The sequence below is a fragment of the Silene latifolia genome, chromosome 10 (assembly GCF_048544455.1).
Source record: "Silene latifolia isolate original U9 population chromosome 10, ASM4854445v1, whole genome shotgun sequence".
Classification (NCBI taxonomy): domain Eukaryota; kingdom Viridiplantae; phylum Streptophyta; class Magnoliopsida; order Caryophyllales; family Caryophyllaceae; genus Silene; species Silene latifolia.
In genome coordinates this window covers 106,104,817-106,109,855 of record NC_133535.1, presented here as the reverse complement: position 1 = coordinate 106,109,855, position 5,039 = coordinate 106,104,817, and the positions used below count along the sequence as shown (strand labels likewise).

The 5,039-nt window shown below is 37.7% G+C and overlaps 1 non-coding gene across 1 annotated transcript; it reads right to left on the bottom strand.

Annotated features, from left to right (window-relative positions):
- Positions 1-4,364: 4,364 nt before the first annotated feature.
- LOC141609837 (small nucleolar RNA R71) lies at positions 4,365-4,471 on the bottom strand. The gene has a single exon (XR_012527744.1). It is a non-coding gene; the product is annotated as a small nucleolar RNA R71 (small nucleolar RNA).
- Positions 4,472-5,039: the final 568 nt, after the last annotated feature.

Sequence of the window (5,039 nt, the reverse complement as noted above, 5' to 3'; positions counted from 1 at the left end):
GTTTCTGAGTCGGTTTTTGGCCCGGTGTCGGTTTTGACTCTAATTAGGGTCATTTTAATGGAAATGATATGATAAAGACATTCATTGCATTATTTTCGACATTCGAGATTTGGTTTGACTCGGTTTGACTCAGGTTGACTCGAGTTGCGGGTTTCTGAGTCGGTTTTTGGCCCGGTGTCGGTTTTGACTCTAATTAGGGTCATTTTAATGGAAATGACATGATAAAGGCATTCATGGCATCATTTTTGACATTTGGGATTTGGGTTGACTCGGGTTGACTCAGGTTGACTCGAGTTGCGGGTTTCTGAGTCGGTTTTAGGTCCGAAGACGGTTTCAACTCTAAATAGTGTTATTTTAATGCAAATGAAGTTAGAAAACTTTTGAAATCATTTTTCATATCCGATTAGTGCATTAAACCGTCTCATGTATAGCCAATCCACGCACGCATATCAAAAACACGTTATAGTCCGATCATCATCGGGTGGTTTTTTGGAAGGTGCAGATACTGGGTATCTACAGAGTGAAACTCAGAGCTAGCTACAAATCGTCCACCTAAACCAGTTTAATGCAATAAATTAACAAAATAGCAACAATGTCAGATGCAAACGAGTTATGAAGATGTTTATGAAAATAGCTGAACCATCGACCTTGCAAGACGTTCAAAATTGGACTCTCACGGGTCACTCTCTCTCAATGAAGCAAAGGGTAAGCATATAAATGTAAGAGAGAAAGGAAAAGTATAGTCGCTCACCTAGACTACGACCTACATAGATATGCATGCAATCTAATATGATAGACAATTCTAGCTACCGTACACATACATTCAATCCATACAAGGTCCTGTCACATGCCGAGTGCTTACAATAGTATGGAAAGTGAGGTAATGGGTAAGAAGAGGCAAAATATTTTGGGAATGAGAGGGTATAGGCCAAGCTAGTATCCTAAAAAAACCAAATAAACCATATCCACTTCTAATCCATCTCCAAAACTGAACACAATGCCCTTAATTCAGCATAAAAACTCACTAAACCAAATATCAACAACTCCTCATAAGATAAAATGATAGCATAGGAGTAAAACCGATATTATTCACTCTTTTTCATTCTTTTTCTTTCTTTTCTTCGGTTTTCTGTTTTTTTTTTTTCGTTTTTTTTTCATTTCCCAACTTCCAAAATACCAACTCCCAACTTTCAATACAAACCAAATTTGGCATGATAAACAATATACCCGCAAAAACAAACTAAACTAGCTCGACAAGGCAGGCTAAGTTTGGGTGTAGTTAAGGGGTCAAGAGGCAAATTTGGCTAAATGTGGAGTTAACGGGTAAAAATGGAAGAAAAGGAAATGTAAGCACCTCCCTGCATGTGACACCAACCACTAACCTGAATGTATGCAGGCAATAAGCAATTGAATTTCATACTTGTGCAAATTAATGTTACATGTTATGCAAGGAGTAACTGCTCACAATCCTACATGAACTGGTCATAAATGATACCAGTTTTAAGGCTCTAAAACTTAGAAAATATGAGTAGGTTACCAAAATTTCAGGTCAAGGTTATTCGTTCAGCTAAATTTCAACATAAACTCGTAGATTATGCAATATGACTATGCTAAAAGATGTTAAAATTGCAAGGCTTAGGCAAATTGACTAAATGTAGTGCAATTTCATCATTGAAAAACTACGGTTCTGACTCAACCTATATGCTAAAAGAAACATGATTTTTTTTTTGAATTTTTTATTTTTATGAGATTTTTGAATTTTTGAAATTAAAATAAACAATGCATGCAAAAATTAAACGTGCTAACTGAAATGCAATAAAAACAATATGCAGACACAAATATGGATGCATATACCCCCCCTAAACCAAACCGTACTGAAAGACCATTACCCTTCTTTATTTTAGAAATCTTTGGATCTATGCATTAAGTATGTTGATGTGACTCATATTTGAGCACATTTAGTCCCCGAATTAAACTCGTTCCTATGCTTTATAGCACTTATTTGGGTCATTTACTATCTTTAGTTTCCCATTTTGCATATTCTTTGAGGTTTTGTCTCCTTGGTAGGAAAGGGTTGCTAACCTTGCATTTATGAGGCGAAATGGAGCTAAATGGATCGCATCTAATGACCAAGCATCAAAGAGTAGACCAACACTAGAGGCCTAAGTAGATAAATAAAGTGAAATGGGCAATGACGAAAAGATCCTTGCGGAATGTTGAGGAGCTAAACTAGAGAAGCACTCTGCCTAGGAATCCGAGCGGCCCGAGCATGATCCGAGCGTCCCAGAACACCAGGATTCTAGCGGCTTGTTCCCGGGACGAGCGGACTGTGCAGCAAGGATCCGAGCGTCTCCTCCAGGATCCGAGCGGATCACAAGGCAGAACAACCCGTGCCTCAGCACGGGACGAGCGGATCGAGGCAGGACTAGGAAGGAGGGTCCTCGCATTTCCCTCGGGAGTAGCATTTCCTCAAGTTTTCTTAGGGTCTTAATAGTCATTTAAGCCCTTAGTAACCCTAATCCTTGTACCTAATCTTTAGTATAAATACCCCTTTGTACTACCTAGATTTGGATCATCTCTTATGCTCTTTAATCAATTCTTAATCCAATCTTAATACTCTCTTAAATTAGTCTTAATTTAGTTATAATACAATTCTCAATATTAATCACATCTTAATCTTTCCTTAATTTCTCTATTGTTCTTCCTTTTATTTGGGTAATTAGAAGATTATTTGGGTTTATTTGGAGGATTGACAACCTTCTATCAATCATCAACTACTTCTATTATTCTTTGCTTTATTATTTGGAATCATCTTCATAGGTATAATTCCTCTTTACCCTTGTCTAATTATTGTTTATCACTTTTATTTATTCATCATGTTTTGCTTTGTTAGTATGATTGACAACCTTATTAGCATGCTAAACTTGATCATGAGTGAGTAGTTCTTTAGCTAGGGTTAATGAGAAATAAGGGGAAAGAAACATGGGGATTGATCTATGCTTAATCTAATATGTTTTCATAATTAATTTGCTTGCTTGTTGTGATTTCAACTTATACAAATGTTATGTTTGATGAAATACGAGCCTATGAATCCTTGCATTTTTTACCCATCTCTTATCTCTTCAATGAGGCTTGTAAGATATAAACCAACTTGAGCCTCATTAGACCATGCATAGAGTTGAATAGGAAGGATTAAGTCGACTTGTAGGTGTTGTACAATCTAATCGATTCGGCTCCGGGACCCAAACCTTCTTAGGGATTGTAAGATATACACTAACTCGATCCCATCACAACAATAAGTGCTTGCATCTAATTGAGATCATGTTTGTATGATCAAATCCCATGAATCCCCTATGAACCCATGACATCCTAGTGCCTTTAATAATTTGTTTACAAACCCCTTTAATTACGTTGCTTTGTTTTCGTTAATTTACTTTCATTTTGTTGATTATTTTAGATTACACATCACCTCAACCCAAATTGTGACACCCTAAGACATAGCTATTTACAATTGAGAATCCTACATCAATACCCGTCCCTTGGGATCCGACCTTTACTTACCTCTTTACTAAGAGTAGTTTGTGAAGTTATAAATATTATTTTGGTTGGTAGCTTTTGACGCCGAGTTTTAAACCACACCAAAAAATGGCGCCGTTGCCGGGGACGGTGTTCAATTGATTTGATTTTCATTAATTGTTTTTAGTTGTGTCTTTTTTTACCTTGGGGAAGTCAAACTCCTCAAGGTTGTTCTAATTGTTTTCGAGTTGTTTGATATTTTTCATGACTAGGAGTTCACAAAGTAATCCATTACCTATTGATCTTGAAATTGAAAGGACCTTAACCAAAAATAGAAGAGTTGCTAGAGGAACTTCAAGAGTTGTAGGTATTGGAGAAATTGTGGACATACAACCAAATAACATTGAGTTAACCAACCCTTTTGCAAGAGAAGGAGAGGATAACCTAATACAAAACCCACCACAATATAAACCCACAATGCTTAAATTTTCATCACATTGCGTACCAACCGAGGAGAACCTACCAAATGGTACTCCTACACCACCACATTTCACCGGTAATTTCATTGTCAAATCCGCATTCATACAATTAGTTGAGAGAAGTCAATTTGGAGGGATGCCTAGTGAAGACCCTCATTCACATACGGAGATTTTTGTGACAATTGTGATACGATTTCTCAAACCGGAATTACTCAAGACCAAATCCGGTGGGTACTATTTCCTTTTTCTTTGATCGGTACCGCTAAGCAATGGTTGAAGAGCCTAGACAAGGCTACCCTTGGTATTGATTCATGGAAGAAGTTAGCACTTGCTTTCTACAAGAAATTCTATCCTCCGGAGAAGACCAATATGTTGAGAGCCCAAATCACAGGGTTCAAGCAAAGGGATGAAGAATCATTGTATGAGGCATGGAAGAGATTTAAGGACACTTGTCATTCTTGTCCACACCATGGACTTAGCGAGTGGTTCCTTGTGCAACAATTTTGGAATGGTTTATATGAAGACTCCCGCAATATTCTCAACATGGGATCCAATGGAATGTTTACCGAAGTTGATGACAATCAAACATGGGCCAAAATCGAAGAGATGGCGGTTCATAATTCCCAATATAGTAGGCCTCGAAAGGCTACAAGAGGAGGAAAGCATGAGGTAGATTTCCTCACTCAGATGGGTGCTTAACTAAGTGCCCATATTGACACCATCAATTTGAAGTTTGAGAAGGCCATGGCTAAGCTTGATGAAGCTTCTAAATCACCCAAACAACTTGTTCATGCTATGGTGGCATCATCCTCAATTCCAAGTGGAGTATGTGAGAGTTGTGGAACTTTGAGACATGACCAAAGTGAATGTAGGGGAACAAATGGACAAGTGAATGCTTTCCAAGCATACAAGACTGGCACCCCTTATTCCAACTATTATAATGAGAATACCAAATTCCATCCAAATCTTTCGTACAAGAGCCATAATGTTCAAAACCCTCAACCAACATACACCCCACCTCCAATTAGAAATCAAGCTCAAAGA